The following is a 17047-nucleotide window of genomic DNA, read 5'->3' on the forward strand; positions in this document are numbered from 1 at the left end:
CTTGCACCTGACTGGAACTAGATGGTTGGAACTGCCAGCATGGCAGTGAGAGATTGGACCATGGGTTGGGCTTGTGGGTATGGGGGCAAGATCCTGAACTTTCAACTAGGTGGTGAGAACCGGGAAGCTTTCAGATTCGGGTTTTCCCAGATGTGCCAACACGGCTCTCTCAATAAATTGGAACTTTGAGCAATACTTTGCTTTGGACTCTGATTTATTTTGGGGTGCTGTTTGGAACCCTGACACTAGGGGTGACGTGATAGCAGCGTTCCGATATCTCAGGGGTTGCCACAAAGAAGAGGGAGTCAAGCTATTCTCCAAAACACCTGAAGGCAGGACAAGAAGCAATAGATGGGAATGAATCAAGGAAAGGAGCAACCAAGGTGAGGTGGAGTAGGGTGGAGAAGAGTAGAGTGGGAGAGGAGAGGAGAGGAGAGGGTAGGGTAGGGTAGGGTAGGGTAGGGTAGAGTAGAGTAGAGTAGAGTAGAGTAAAGAAGAGAAGAGAAGAGAAGAGAAGAGAAGAGAAGAGAAGAGAAGAGAAGAGAAGAGAAGAGAAGAGAAGAGAAGAGAATCAAATCAGAGCTGGAAGGGATATTGTACGTCATCTAGTCCAACCCCTCGCACCCAAGCAGGAGACCCTACACCATTTCTGACAGATGGCAGTCCAATATTTTCTTGAAAGCCTCCAGTGATGAAGCTTCCACGACTTCCAAAGGCAACTTCTGTTCCATTGGTTGATTGTTCTCACTGTCAGAAAATGTCTCCTTATTTCCAGGTTGAATCTCTCCTTGTTCAGCTTCCATCCATTCTTCCTTGTCTGGCCTTCGGGTGCTTTGGAAAATAGCTTGACCCCCTTCCTCTCTGTGGCAGCCCCTCAAATATTGGAAGACTGCTATCATGTCTCCCTTAGTCCGTCTCTTCACTAGATTAGCCCTGTCCAGTTCCTGCAACCGTTCTTCTTATGTTTTAGCCTCCAGTTTACGTACATTTAGCCTCTTCTACATTCAAAGGAGATTTTTTTATTGTTCCCTTTGGCTCATGAAATGGAGCCATAATCTTGCCATCCATTGTGCAGCTTGCTATGGGTCCCAAGTAAGAAAAAGCTTGCCCCCATCTATCTATCATTCTAAAAAGGTAACGGTTCCCCTCGCACATATGTGCTAATCGTCCCGAAACTAGGAGGCGATGCTTTTCTCCATTTCAAAGCCGAAGATCCTGCGCTGTCCGTGGTGATGTTGACATCTCCATGGTCATGTGGCCAGCATGACTAAACGCCAAAGCCTCATGAAACGGTGTCACCTTCCCACCAAATGTGGTTCTTATTTTTCTACTTGCATTTTTACATGCTTTCGAACTGCTAGGTTGGCAGAAGCTGGGACAAGTAACGGGAGCTCACTCAGTTAATCGGTGCTAGGGATTCAAACTGCTGACCTTTCTGATTGACAAGGTCAGCATCTTAGCCACTGACTCAAAGTGAGATGAGGGCTGACTTCTTTATCTCCAAGGAGAGGAGTTAGGCTCTTTGAGTGTTTAAGGTTGTCAACCCCTATAAGGTATCAATGGTATAGGATTTCCTGCCTAAGCAAGGGGTTGGACTAGAAGACCTCCAAGGTCCCTTCCAACTCTTTTATTCAATTTTATTCATACTCCACCATTGTAGACAATAGTCCGATCTCCACGTAGTGCTAAGTGATGATGTGATCTATCAACCAATTGTGGGACAAGTAGGGGAAGCTCACTCCGTTACGCGGCACTAGGGATTCGAACCGCCGAACTGCCGACTTTTCTGATTGACAAGCTCAGCGTCTTAGCCCCTGAGCAGGGGTGAAATTCAGCAGGTTCTGGAGAACCGGTAGCAGAAATTTTGAGTAGTTCAGAGAAGCAGAAAATACCACTGGCCCCAGAATGGGGTGGGAATGGGGATTTTGCAGTATCCTTCCCCTGCCATGCCTACTGTTGAGGACTCATAAAGTCCTCGAGTTATGACTGGGAGGCCAGCAACAGACCAGGCTGCGCCCTGATTGGCTGAGGCGCAGCATAGCCTGTTGCTAGCCACTCGGCCAACCCAATTGGTCGGGGCGCAGCGTCAGCAGTTGCCAGACGCTTGGAGAGCGCCCATTGGTCTGTTTGTTCCGTGACCCGTCAAAACCGCGGAGGACAAAATCGCGATCGACGAAAGCGCGCATGTGACGTCATCACAGCGCAATGAAAAAAATTAAAAATTGAAATAAAATTAAAATTAAAGCAAGCCGATTCACATAAAGGTAAGGGTTAGGTTTAGGGTTAGGGTTAGGGTTAGGGTTAGGGTTAGGTTAAGGGTTAGGGTTAGGGTTAGAGCGTTAGGGTTACGTTTAGCATTTAGGTTAAGGGTTAGCGTTACGTTAACGGTTAGGTTTAGGGTTAGATTTAGGGTTAGGTTAAGGGTTAGGTTTAGGGTTAGGGTTAGGGTTAGGTTTGGGGGGGTTAGGGTAAGGTTTTCGCTTTATTTTTACATTTTTCGATCACAGCGTGATGTTTTCGTTGCGCTGTGATGATGTCAAATGCGCGCTTTCGTCGAGCGCGATTTTGTCCTCCGCGGTTTTGTGGTGGAACCGTTTGTTCTTGCTGCCTGTATAAATACAATGTTAAGCGAAGGTTACATTTGAATCGCTGTCAACTTGTGTTAGAATAAACCTGTGTTCTGTTGAAGTCCTGGCTCTTGTGTTGTCTCTACCCTCGATCCACTAAACCTACCAAGCCACACCCACAGAACCAGTAGTAAAAAAAAATTGAATTTCACCACTGCCACTGAGCCACCGTGCCTCTCTCTGTCACTCTACAAAGACACAATTAGGAAATTGGCAACCGTGGGAACAAAAAGGTGCAATTTTGCAATTTGTGGCATTGTTGTGGACACACAGCTCCCACCCAAATTTCCCCTTGTGATTCTCGAATCTGACTTTGCTCTTGATTCTTTGCACTGCCAATCGAACCATATGTAATCCCCGCTGGTGGCATCTTCTCAAGATGTACTGTAAAGTCCTGTGTATTTGCTCTCTTTGTAACTCTGGGGATGCTTGCTATGACTGAGGCATCCAGAAAGGCAATTGCTTGGTGATGCAATTAACACTTGACAGAAGGCCCGTTTTGGAAAAAGGACAAAAATACGTCTCACGCAGCAGATGTTGGTGCAGATAATACAGTCTTCATTTAGGAGGGGAGGGGAGAACAAGGAAGGAGAGGGGAGGAAAGGAAAGGAGGGGAGGGGAAAGGAAGAGAGATGGAAGTAAAGAAAGGAAAGGAGAAAGGAAAGGAAAGGAAAGGAAAGGAAAGGAAAGGAAAGGAAAGGAAAGGAAGGAGATGGAAGAAAGGGAAAGGAAGAAAAGGGAAGGAAAGGAAAGGAAAAGAAAGGAAAGGAAAGTAAGGGAAGAGAGATGGAAAAAAGGGAAGAAAAGGAAAAGGAAGGGAAGAAAAAGAAAGGAAAGTAAGGGAGATGGAAGAAAGGGAAAGGAAGGGAAGGGAAGGGAAGGAAAGGAAAAGAAAGGAAAGGAAAGGAAGAGAGATGGAAAAAAGGGAAGGAAAGGGAAGGGAAGGGAAGAAAAAGGAAGGAAAGGAAGGGAGATGGAAGAAAGGGAAAGGAAGAAAAGGGAAGGAAAGGAAAGGAAAAGAAAGGAAAGGAAAGTAAGGGAAGAGAGATGGAAAAAAGGGAAGAAAAAGGAAAAGGAAGGGAAGAAAAAGAAAGGAAAGTAAGGGAGATGGAAGAAAGGGAAAGGAAGGGAAGGGAAGGAAAGGAAAAGAAAGGAAAGGAAAGGAAAGGAAGAGAGATGGAAAAAAGGGAAGGGAAAGGAAAGGGAAGGGAAGGGAAGAAAAAGAAAGGAAAGTAAGGGAGATGGAAGAAAGGGAAAGGAAGGGAAGGGAAGGAAAGGAAAGGAAAAGAAAGGAAGGAAAGGAAAGTAAGGGAAGAGAGATGGAAAAAAGGGAAGGAAAGGAAAGGGAAGGGAAGAAAAAGAAAGGAAAGTAAGGGAGATGGAAGAAAGGGAAAGGAAGAAAAGGGAAGGAAAGGAAAGGAAAGGAAAAGAAAGGAAAGGAAAGGAAAGGAAGAGAGATGGAAAAAAGGGGAAGGGAAGGGAAGGGAAGAAAAAGAAAGGAAAGTAAGGGAGATGGAAGAAAGGGAAAGGAAGGGAAGGGAAAGGAAGGAAAGGAAAGGAAGAGCGATGGAAGAAGGAAAAGGAAGGAATAATACAAAACTAATAAATAAATAAGGGAAGGGAAGGGAAGAAAGAAAGGAAAAGAAAGGAAAGGAAAGAAGATGGAAGAAAGGGAAGGAAGGGAAGGGAAGGGAGATGGAAGAAAGGGGAGGGAAGGGCAGGAAAGGAAAAGAAAAGAAAGGAAAGGAAGAGAGATGGAAAAAAGTGAAGGGAAGGAAAGGAAAGGAAGGAAAAGAAGGGATGGAAGAAAGGAAAGGACATCTTGACTTACAACAGTTCATTTACGGAGCTGTGGTGGCGCAGTGGTTAGAGGGCAGTACTGCAGGCTACTTCTCCTGACTGCCGGCTGCCAGCAGTTTGGCAGTTCTAATCTCACAGGCTCAAGGTTGACTCAACTCCCATCCTTCCGAGATGGGTGAAATGAGAACCCGGATTGTTGGGGGGCCAGAGGCTGACTCTATAAACCCCCTTAAAGAGGGCTTTAAAGCACTGCGAAGAGGTACATAAGTCTAAGGGCTATTGCTAGTGATCATTCAAAGTCACAACAGCACTGAAAAAATGACTTATGACCATTTTCCACACTTACGACTGGGGCAACATCCCGATGGTCGCATAATCAAAATTCAGACATTTGGCAACTGGTTCATACTTATGACGGTTGCACTGTCCCGTGGTCACGTGATCCACTTTTGCAAACCTCCGACAAGCAAAGACAATGGGGAAGCCAGATTCACTTAACAACAGTGTTCCTCACTTAACAACTGCAGTGGTTCACTTAACTACGTTGGCAAGAAAGGTCATAAAATGGGGCAAAACTCACTTAACAACTGTCTCACTTAACCACATACATTTTGGGCTCAGTTGTGGTCGTGAGTTGAGGAATGTCTGTTAGGGATGTAATCTAACAGTTGGGTTGGCAACATATAAACCATGATAGTAATACACGGAGGAGAGCCTTTTCTGTTGCAGCTCTGACCCTGTGGAACGATCTCCCCGTCGAGATACGCACCCTCACCACCGTCCAGGCCTTCCGCGCAGCCCTTAAGACCTGGCTCTCCCAACAGGCCTGGGGATAAGTCCTTAATTTGCCCCACCCGAGTGTTGAATGTAGAATGCATGTTGTGTTTTTACTACTTATCTTGTTTATGTATTGTTTATTTTGTATTGTACCCCCTCCCTAATGGTTGTAAGCCGCCCTGAGTCCCCTCAGGGAAAAGGGCGGCCTATAAATTTTAATAAAATACCAAAAAAATACCAAAAAATACTGTATCTTTAATTACTGCTGTAAATGTATGCTGATCAGTGTACATTTAAAGTTAACATAAAGTTAGTCTAAGTACAAATGGCAATCATGGGGGGAAAAAACCAGAGGTGGGTTCCTACCAGTTCGGACCTATTCGGTAGAACCAGTTTGTCAAATCTACTGAACCAGTTAGAAGAGGTTCCACCAGTGGACCCGGAAAGCAGGCCACACCTACAGAAGAGGTTCCAAAGTTTTTTGAAACCCACCACTGGAAAAAACTCAAGTTACGCATCAGGTTTGCGGATTAACTCAGAACAGGGTGCCGCATATTCTGTTACTCGTCCTTCCTGCCAACCCCACCCCCACCTCATCTCCATCCATCCCCCCCCCAGACATCTAGGCCGGCACTGCAAGGCCCCCCCGACAGTAAGGGAAACGTTCCCTCTCTGCCCACCGAGAGAAGTTTAATTGGGTAGACCTTTTACGAAATTTCACAAATTGGAAGCCTTTCCTGACTCGCATTTTTTCCCCTCCGTTTGGTGGCATTTCATGTGAATTAAATTTATGACTTCGTTAACCTGTGGGAAGGCATCATCAGACGTCTTTCTTTCATCTTAAGAGTTTTATTTCCTGTATGGTCTTGGGAGCCAATATACTGTATGTATCTAGCATATAGGGATGGTCTAAGGAGCGGTTCCACCACAAAACCGCGGTTGACTAAAGCGCGCTCGACGAAACCGCGTACCTGACGTCATTACAGTGTGACGAAAAAAGTACGCTGTGAGCGGTAAAGCTAAAATTAACGCGTAAACCTAAACCTAACCCCCCCAAACCTAACCCTAAACCTAACCCTAACCCTAAACCTAACCCTAACGCTTAACGTAACCCTAAACCTAACCCTAACCCTTAACCTAACCCTAACCCTAACCCTAAACCTAACCCTTACCTTTACGTGAATCGGCTTGCTTTAAAAGCGCTTTTTAAAGTGCCCCTTTTTCTCCGCGTTCGTTGTTGTCGCGCTGCTGATGACGTCAGCGACGCGCTTTAATCGGGCACGCTTTAGTGGACCGCGGTTTTGTCGTGCCACGCTAGGGAGCCTATATATATATATATATACACACACACGCACACACACATAACACAAGTTCCAGTTTAACTTTGCCTGCTGTGGACGCAAATAACTGCCTTCACAGAATACAAAGTGACAGAGTTAGAAGGGACCTTGGAGGTCTTCTAGTCTAGCCCCTTGCTTGAGGAGAAGACTCTATACCACTCCTGGCAAGTGACTATCCATTCTCTTTTTAAAAACCTCCAGTGATGAAGCACCCACAACGTCTGAAGGCAAGCTCTTCCACTGATTAATTGTCCTCACGGTTGGGAAGTTTCTCCTTAATTCCAGGTTGCTTCGCTCCTTGGTTAATTTCCATCCATTGTTTCTTGTCCTGCCTTCGGGGGCTTTGGAAAATAAGCTGACACCCACCCCCACCCTCTTCTTTGTGGCAGCACCTCAAATACTGGAATACTGCTATCATATCATCCCTGCTCCAAATCCTAGACTGGTCATATCCAATTCCTGCAACCATTCATATAGAGTAGAGAAGAGAAGAGTAGAGTAGAGTAGAGTAGAGTAGGGTAGGGTAGGGTAGGGTAGGGTAGGGTAGGGTAGGGTAGGGTAGAATAGCATAGCATAGAAGAGAAGAGAAGAGAAGAGAAGAGAAGAGAATAAGGAATAGGAGTAGGAGTAGGAGTAGGAGTAGGAGTAGAAATAGGAATAGGAACAGGAATAGAATAGAATAAGGAATAGGAATAGGAATAGGAATAGGAATAGGAATAGGAATAGGAATAGGAATAGGAATAGGAATTGGAATTGGAATAGGAATAGGAATAGGAATAGGAATAGGAATAGGAATAGGAATAGGAATAGGAATAGAATAGAATAGAATAGAATAGAATAGAATAGAATAGAATAGAATAAGGAGTAGGAGTAGGAGTAGGAGTAGGAGTAGGAGTAGGAGTAGGAATAGGAATAGAATAAGGAATAGGAATAGGAATAGGAATAGGAATAGGAATAGGAATAGGAATAGAATAAGGAATAGGAATAGGAATAGGAATAGAATAGAATAAGGAATAGGAATAGGAATAGGAATAGGAATAGGAATAGGAATAGGAATAGGAATAGGAATAGGAATAGGAATAGGAATAGGAATAGGAATAGGAATAGAATTGTTTATTGCCAAGTGTGATTGGACACAGAAGGAAGAATTCATCTCCAGGCCCTTAACCATCTTAGTTGTTCTTCTTTGAACTTTTCCCAAAATCTCAGCATCTTTTTTGTAATGTGATGACCAAATCTGGATGCAGCATTCCAGGTCTGGTTTTACTAAGGGTTTATAAAGCTTCATGTGATTTTTGATTCTATGCAGGCACCCATATGGATATTTTATGGAATATTTACCAGGAAGGGAATATTAAATGTTTTCTGCATGTTACAATCCAGGTAGAAGGATTGGCAATCGAACATGTGGTCTTGATTTAGGCTGGATGGTTATTCCCATGTCATTTAATCCTTGTATGTTTACAGTGTATGTCTCGAGTCCTTCTCCAGTTACATGGTAGGATTTAATTGATTGCAGAAAAAGGAGGTTTGGGCCAAGGCTACGTTTGTTTGAAGGCCACGCAGAAATATCAACCTCTGCTTTTGATTTCTTGATAGCCGGTAGCAAAACTGGTCACTTTGGCCCTGACTCCCTGATTTAGCAGTTGCAAAAACAGATGGTGCCTTCTTTATAGCTACTCTAACAATGGGCAGTAAACCAATGTCAAATCTATCACGGCCAGGAAACCTGATAGAGATGCCAAGATGTGTGCTGGGACTTGGCAGCTGTTGGAAGAAATATCCATCTGGTTCAGTTCCAAGCGGGAGAAAGACACTGGAAACACAGAGGCTGATGAGAAAGATGGTTTAATGATGCAGTAGAACCACCAAGCATACGTGATTCTGGGTAGCTGGCCACATGGAGTTGAGAGTCAGGGGTATTGTTGTGGCCCGCCAGCGGCCAATGGAACTGGCAGCAGATTCGGACAGTGAGGGAGTTGGGGAGGAACCTGGGCCAGTCCTGGAGTCTGGGGGAGGCTCTGATGAGGGCTCCGTGTCGGAGGCAGAGAGGGGGCCAGGGAATGCGCAGAACAATCTTCATTTCAAATTTTGTTTCAGTTTCTAATGTAGTGCGCATGCACAGAGTTTTTTAGGTTCAAATGTGCACAGATGTGAAGCTGAACCGGCAGTAATGCCAGCAGGAAGCCTCCACTGGAGTGGAGTGGAATGGAGCAGAATGAAGTGGCGTGAAGTGGAGTGGAGTGGAGTGGAAGGGAAGGAAAGGGAAGGGAAGGGAAGAGAATATAGAATAGAGTAGAATAGAATAGAATAGAATAGAATAGAATAGAATAGAATAGAATAGAATAGAATAGAATAGAATAGAATAGAATAGAATAGGAATAGGAATAGGAATAGGAATAGGAATAGGAATAGAAATAGAAATAGAAATAGAAATAGAAATAGAAATAGAAATAGAAATAGAAATAGAAATAGAAATAGAAATAGAATAGAATTCTTTATTGGCCAAGATTAGACACCCAAATAATTTGTCTCCGGTGCATAACCTCTCAGTGTACGTACAGCAATTGTGATATCATTAGTATAGTCACTGTAAAAATATATTCATCATACAACATTAGATACAACGCTTATTGATAGTCATAGGATACTAAAAAAAGCAATCCACATAAATCATACCAGGATATTAAGTGAGCAATATAAATCATGAGGGATGCAGTGGCTCAGTGGCTAAGGTTGTGGATCAGAAAGTTGACAGTTCAGCGGTTCAAATCCCTAGCGCCACGGGAACGACTACTACATATGTGCGAGGGGAACCTTTAGCTTTTTACCTTCTAATTTCTAAGATACAAGTAACAATGTTATAGTCATAAGAAGATAAGGAGACAGGTAATAGGGAAGATGAGAATAGTGATGGTGAAACTGCCTTTTTAGATAGTTTGACAGTGTTGTGGGAATTAGTTGCTTAGCGGAGTGATGACATGGAGGAAAAAAACTGTCTTTGTGTCTAGTTGTTATGACCTGTGATGCCCTATAGCAGGGGTCTCCAACCTTGGCAACTTTAAGACTTGTGGACTTCAATTCCCAGAATTCCTCAGCCAGCATCGCCTGCCCAGAGCGATGCTGGCTGAGGAATTCTGGGAATTGAAGTCCACAAGTCTTAAAGTTGCCAAGGTTGGAGACCCCTGCCCTATAGCATTTAAAGCTTAAAATCCTTTTATTTATCAATATACTTATTATTATTTCTATCTCCCAGAAACCCCCCAAAAATTGTCTAGACACCTGATCACTGCATTGACACTTGACAAAACATTACATCATCAATCTGTAAAGTAAAGGTAATGGTTACCCTTGCACATATGTGCCAGTCGTTCCCGACTCTAGGGGGCGGTGCTCATCTCCGTTTCAAAGCCAAAGAGCCAGCTCTGTCTAAAGACATCTCCGTGGTCATGTGGCCAGCATAACTAAATGCCAAAGGTCACAGAACACTGTTACCTTCCCACCAAAGGTGGTTCCTATTTTTCTACTTGCACTTTTACATGCTTTCAAACTGCTAGGTTGGCAGAAGCTGGGACAAGTCACGGGAGCTCACTCCGTTATGTGGCACTAGGGATTCGAACCACCGAACTGCCGACGTTTCTTTCATTTATTTTTCATTTTCATTTCATTTATTAAGATTTATAGGCCGCCCTTTTCCCTGAGGGGACTCAGGGCGGCTTACAATCACAAGGGAGGGGGGTGCAGTATCAAAAACAAAACAAAATGTGAACAAAGAAAAATAATAAAACACAACTTTCGTTCAGCAATCAACACTCGGGCGGGTTTCTGATCGGGCGGGTTTCTGATCGACAAGCTCAGCATCTTAGCCACTGAGCCACCACATCATTAATCTGTGCCACTAATCAAATTTGGGACCACCAAAGTTTGTTTGTTTGTTTAAAGAAACTATGATGACAATTTCAGGGTTTAGAATAGAACCTCTATCCCCAAAGTTAGAGAGATTTTCCTACATGGTAAAAAGAAAAAGAAAAAAACAGTGTCTACACGGAAAAAAAATTGAATATTTTCAGCTTAGACATATTTAATATTTTTTTAATTGCTCCATTCTTCATGGCTGCACAAAGAACCCTGTGAAATAAACCTTTTAACTCTTACACAGTTTTTGTCTTCGGGGTAATGAACCATATGCGAAGACATCTGTACTGCCGGCATTGCGTGGTCATTAATTAGAAAGAAGACAGGAGTCTTTAGGACTTCTGGGACAAAAGGGGTGGGGGGGAATAACATCAAAAGGAACTGTGAATAACAAGGATCGCATGTATCCTTTTCCGTAGTAAATTTTTAATGGAGGGCACATTCGGTCATTTGTCAGATTTTGCACAGAGGAATGTCTGGAAAAGACACAAGGGGAGCGACGTTTTGCTGAATTTCAAGGACTTTTTTTTTTCAGATTAGTAATAGCACTTAGACTTATATGGGGACCTGGGAGGTCTTCTAGTCCAACCCCCTGACCAAAGCAAATGTCTTCCTTCCTTCCTTCCTTCCTTCCTTCCTTCCTTCCTTCCTTCCATCCTTCCCTCCCTCCCTCCCTCCTTCCCTCCTTCCTTCCTTCCTTCCTTCGAAATAGCACTTAGACTTATATACCGCTTCACAGCCCTCACCATCTGCTAGTGGTTGCTCAAGTCATCCAGATGTTATTCCTAACTAAGGTGGGACTAGAACTCACCATCTCCTGGTGATTGGCTCAAGTCATCCAGATATCTTTCATATCTAAAGTGGGACTAGAATTCACATCCAGATCAGGGGTGGGTTCCTGCCAGTTGTAACCTCTTCTAGAGAAGAGGTTCCAAAAAATCTACCATGACGTTTAGAACCTGTTCCAGCTCCCTCCCCCCCGCCCGTCTGCACATCATCAAGATGAAGAGTGAGAGGAGGAATTCTGGGAATTGAAATCCACAAGTCTTAAAGCTGTCAGGTTTGAACACCCCTGGGGTTTTTTTTTTTCTAAAGGGTTAGGGGTGCAAGGGTCTTGTAACTTGACAGCTTTAAGACTTGCACACTTCAGTGCCAGAGTTCCTGAGTCAACATGACTGGAGGAGGAATTCTGGGAGTTGAAGTCCACAAGTCTTAAAGCTGACAAGTTTGAACACCCCTGGGGTTTTTTTTCTAAGCGGTTAGGGGTGCAAGGGCCTTGTAACTTGACAGCTTTAAGACCTGCGTGCTTCAAATGCCAGAGTTTCTGAGCCAACATTTTGGTTGCTAAGCAAGAGCATTGTTAAGTGAGTTTCACCACATTTTACAAGTTGGCCACGCCCACCCAGTCATGTGAGCCACTTCCACTCAGTCACATGGCTGCCAAGCCACTCCCACCCAGTCACATGGCCAGCAAGCCACTCCCACAAGGCAGGCCACACCTACAGAAGAGGTGGCTGGCTGGAGAATTCTGGGAATTGAAGTCCACAAGTCTTAAAGTTGCCAAGTTTGAAGACCTCTGATCTAATGTTTTTTACATTACCTTCTTGCCATTAATCTTTTTACACTACAGGAAATCCTTGACTAACATTTCTGTTGCTGAGCGAGACAGTTGCTAAGCGGGTTTGGCAACCTTTCTTGCCCCAGTTAAGTGAGTCCCTGCAGTTATCAAGGTCTTAACCCTGTCGTTAAGTGAATCTGGCTTCCCCCATCAACTTTGCTCTTCAGAAAATCCCGCAAAATGGGATCACACGACCCAGGGACACCTCCACCATCATAAAAAGGAGTCAGTGGCCAAGGGTCCGAATTTTCGATCACACGACCACAGGGATGATCACAACAGTCGTAAATGTGAAAAAAGGTCGTAAGTCACTTTTCTCAGCCCCACTGTAACGTTGAACGGTCACTAAATGAATTCATTGCAAGTCGTGGATGATCTGCATCTTTGTTTCCTGTTGAGGAAACATCCCACATGGTATTTTGTAGAAGTACGGAAAATGTGTCCAACGCTATCATCGATTTCGTCCTGTTCTTTTAGCTTTCCAATTTAATAAACTCTCCAATTCTCAGGTTGGTTTTTCAATTGAAAGAAAACAAAGCGAATGTTGGTACAATGCTTCGTATTCTATTAACCCTGCAAATAGACCTTTGCAAATGAAATCATTGGGAATTCGAACCCAGCGCTAAAATTTCTTCCCGGAATCACGTTTGTCACATACGCCATTTCTACGGCAAATATTGGGGATTTGGGGACAGAAGTAAATAGACTCAAAACTCAGAATGTCTTGCGGTGAGGACGTACTTGGAAATATAAAGGGTTTGGGGTTTTTTTGTCGCTGCGAAACTAGACAACAGAATTGCCTACTTAATGAAACAGTGAAGTCTCAAGAGTCCTAATTACAAAACTTCTAAATCGCCATCGTTTAAAAAAAATAATTATGTGCTTCACATTTTCGTCTGAAGCAGGAGATCCAATAGAAGTGTTCCCCGATTTACAACAGTTTCCTTTAGTGAAAATGGTGAAAAAAGGCAGGTTCTACCTTTAGGCAAGGAAAACCAAATGCACAGGTACAGTATAGGTGGTACCTTGCTGAATAGTAGTAACTGTGAGAGGGATCTTGGAGTCCTGGTGGACAACCATTTAATAGGAGCCAGTTGTGTGCAGCAGCTGCCAAAAAAGGCAACACAGTTCTAGGCTGCATCAACAGTGGGATAGAATCAAGATCATGTGAAGGGTTAATACCACTTTATAAGGCCTTGGTAAGGCCACACTTGGAATTCTGCATTCAGTTTTGGTCTCCACAATGTAGAAAAGATGTGGAGACTCTAGAAAGAGTGCATAGAAGAGCAACAAAGAGGATTAGGGGACCTAATCAGGCTAAAACATATGAGGAACGGTTGCAGGAACTGGGTAAGTCTAACTAAATGGAAAGAAGGACTAGGGGGACATGATAGCAGTGTTCCAATATCTCAGGGGTTGCCACAAAGAAGAGGGAGTCAAGCTATTCTCCAAGGGACCTGAGGGCAGAACAAGAAGCAATGGGTGGAAACTCATCAAGGAGAGAAGCAACTTAGAACTGAGGAGAAATTTCCTGACAGAACAATTAATCAGTGGAACAACTTGCCTCCAGAAGTTGTGAATGCTCCAACACTGGAAGCTTTTAAGAAGATGTTGGATATCCATTTGGCTGAAGTGGTGTAGGCTTTCCTGCCTAAGCAGGGGGTTGGACTAGAAGACCTCTAAAGTCCCTTCCAACTCTGTTATTCTATTCTAATTACCATACTTCTAAATCACCCTCGCTATACATTTGTTCTGCGCTTCATGTTTTCATCTGGGGTAGCAGATCCCACACAAGTAGTCCCCTATTTATAACAGTTTCATTTAGTGGCTGTTCACAAATACAATGGCTGTCAACTCTGAAACAAACTTGACTGGGCCCATTTTGGAGACTTCAGAGTTGCCACAATGCGAAGAAGGGGGAACATAGTTAGATGGGGGAGTTTATAGCCAAAACAAAATAGTTTCCTGTGGGAATCAAGGACATTCCAGCAGGTGGCTGGAGCAAGGAGGAGTAAAGTAACCAGGCAGCCAGCCACCACCTTGATTGGACAATGTGACTGGTTGCTTGGGGGAAGGGGCAACTTTCACTTTTTAATCAGGTGAAAACCATGGGAACTTTCAGACTTGCGTTTTCACCCATTTGTGCCAATATGATATCTCCAATAAAATTGTCCTTTGAAGAATTTGCCTGCCTCGGAGTTCTGCTTTCTATTGGGTCATTTCTTATGACCCAATGGCTGGCTGGGGAATTCTGGAAGTTGAAGTCCACAAGTCTTAAAGTTCCCAAGTTTGGACACCCCTGACTTAGAAGAACCATGACGGTACTTAAAAATGTGACTTAAAGAAAAAGAAAGGGAGGGAAGAAGGAAGGAAAGGAGAGGAGGCTAGAAACAACACCAGGATGTTTCCTTCCTGCCTTCCTTACAGGATTATCCCTGTAAAGTGAGGAAAAACAAAAGATTTCTTCCAACAGAAGTTATTCGAAAAATAATGGACTGTGCTGAAATGAGTAAACTAACACTTGAAATTAGAGAACAAGAGGGTGAGCAATTTTATAAGATATGGGACTTGTTTTATCAGTGGCTGGGGGGGAAAACTTGGAAATGAAAAATGTTTTGCTCATGTTTTAACTGAAGGAGTTAAATGATAACACAATTATGCTGTGAAATAGCAATAGCAGTTAGACTTATATACCGCTTCATAGGGCTTTCGGTCCTCTCTAAGCGGTTTACAGAGTCAGCATATTGCCCCCAACAACAATCCGGGTCCTCATTTTACCCACCTCGGAAGGATGGAAGGCTGAGTCAACCTTGAGCCTGGTGGGATTTGAACAGCCGAACTGCAGAACTGCAGTCAGCTGAAGTAGCCTGCAGTGCTGCATTTAACCACTGCGCCACCTCGGCTCTCAAATAGATTAACAACGATACAATGAAAAACTGATACATCTATGAATTGAATACTTTAGAATTTTTTGCTTTAAAAAGGATAAGGATAACAATGATTTTATGTATACTTGATAGAGGATTGGTGATACAATGTATAACCTTAAGAACATATTACAATGGTATCTTGTTGTTGATAAATAATTTTAATAAGGGAATAATTAAAAATTGGTATATATATGTAGCAACTATTTAGAATATTTTGTTGAAAAATAAAGGAATAAGATTTCTGTTTGAAGGTATGAGGTACAAGGATAACAATAAACATAAACATACCTGATAGTTGATTGGTGGAATTATGTATAATTGAAAATAGTGTATAATATATAAATATAAATGGTTGGTATAAAAAAATTTCTTTCACATGGGGATTATATAAAGGTATACTGTTATCAAATAGACAATCAAGAATGTAAGGGAATTATGATTTCTTGGGGGAAAAATAATTCTAATTGCAATTGAACATATACTGTACAATGAAAATGAGGTATTTAGTTATACAAGATGAAAAATCTTTGATGGTAAATGTTATTTGAGAATATGGATGTTAAAACACCTGTAACCGAACGACATGCTGTATGTGATGATGTTTTTTGAGGTTTTTTTTGTTTTGTTTTGTTTTATTGTTGTGTGTATGTGTTGTCTGTGTAATAAAAATAAAAATTTATATTAAAAAAAGATTTCTTCCAACAACTGGTTCTCTGAACTGCTTAGAAAGTTACCAACTGGTTCTCCTGAATAGGTGCGAACCGGCTGAATCCCACCACTGGTTTCAATAAACGGTCAATTTCCAGCAGCAGGAAAGCTGAGAAGAGATATGTGAGACACATGTTCCTCTTTTGCCTTCTCGTAGTCAATCCCTTCGTGTTAGCCGAGATCGGACTCGCTTTCCCAGCGATGATGAGAATGTGTTGCTGGAACACTGCGCAGCATCATTAAGTGGCCACCCGAGCAAATTGGCCTGACTTTTCCTGAACACAACTGCAGTGCATAAATTTTACGCTGATAATGTACTCAGCCTTGCTGAGTTAGGCCTAATGAATTGATCACAATGCAGATAAAATATAAAAGCAGCAGGCAGCCAGAATTTTCAAGGCAGGCTCCTAAACTAGCAAGGGCAAACAGCAGGGGGGGAAATGCTGCCGGTTCGCCTGAAGCAGTAGCAAAGATGCCAGCTGTTCATCCGAACCGGTAGTAAAAGAAAAATGCTACTGTTTTTTTTCCAATGATCAGCTGTGCCGCATGATTTATATTAGCTAGAAAGCAGCATTTGCTGCTTTCTAGCTAATCTGAATTGCGTGGCACAGCAGATTCCCCGCCTTCGCTGTTCGCTTACTTCGCTATTCGCTTACTTGCTTGCAGTGGTGGGTTCCAGATCCCGTTGCAACGGTATGGTGCAATGGGGCCTGGCGTTCCCCACATGCACATGCACAGCACGCACACACATGCATGCACGCGTGCACATGCATCCTTACCTCTGCAACGCCTCCACGATGCTTCAGCTGCTCAGTTGTATGCTCCATGTGCGGAAGCGCCAACGAGCTCAGAGACACTCAAGGAGCTCAGGTGGGCAGGTGGGCCTTCCAGAGCACCGTACTGGAACGGTACCTGGTGCTCCCAGCAGGCACTGGTACGCCCATATCAGGGCATACTGCCTGCAACCCACCACTTCCCCAAAGGTGCTTTTTCAAGAGGTAACTGGACGTTCTGGTTTTTTCCTTTGAAGACGTTTCGCTTCTCATCCAAGAAGCTTCTTCAGTTCTGAATGAATGATGAGGGACGGAAGGATTTATATTCCTTGCAGACAGCTGGCAATTTGCATCCTTTTAGAGTCCTTGAAGCACTTGGAGGTTAATCTGTGTCCTCAGGGTCACCTGAGTGGTGGAAATGTTTCCTGTAATCTGGATTACCTCTAACAGAATCTCACAAGTCTGAACACACTTCTGTCAGCGTTCCAAGTATCGTGTAGAATTAAATCAGAGTCCAAGGCAAAACGAACCTTAAAGGTCCAATTTAATAAATCAGACA

Source organism: Thamnophis sirtalis, unplaced genomic scaffold, assembly GCF_051295495.1.
Source record: "Thamnophis sirtalis isolate CommonGarterSnake01/CBP01778 unplaced genomic scaffold, rThaSir2_p1.2 scaffold_8, whole genome shotgun sequence".
Classification (NCBI taxonomy): domain Eukaryota; kingdom Metazoa; phylum Chordata; class Lepidosauria; order Squamata; family Natricidae; genus Thamnophis; species Thamnophis sirtalis.